Genomic DNA, 234 nt, shown 5'->3' with positions numbered 1-234 from the left:
CCTGCCAGCTTCAGGGCTACCAGCCTGCGTGGGGACACGCAGAGTGGGGAGTCTGTGGGCACTGGCAGAGCTGTGGGGAGCGGGGATGGGGAGGGAGGGCTCTGCCCCCCAGCACACCTGGCTGCGTACCCCACGGGTGGGCAGAGCTGCCCTGGCTCCCCTGGGAGGTGTGCAGTCAGTGTCGTGGGGCCACCCCAGTGCTGGGGGGGCACAGCCGCGCCTGTGGGCAGCCCC

Source organism: Cariama cristata, unplaced genomic scaffold, assembly GCF_000690535.1.
Source record: "Cariama cristata isolate BGI_N322 unplaced genomic scaffold, ASM69053v1 scaffold24909, whole genome shotgun sequence".
Classification (NCBI taxonomy): Eukaryota; Metazoa; Chordata; class Aves; order Cariamiformes; family Cariamidae; genus Cariama; species Cariama cristata.
Note: the sequence above shows the minus strand (reverse complement) of the source record.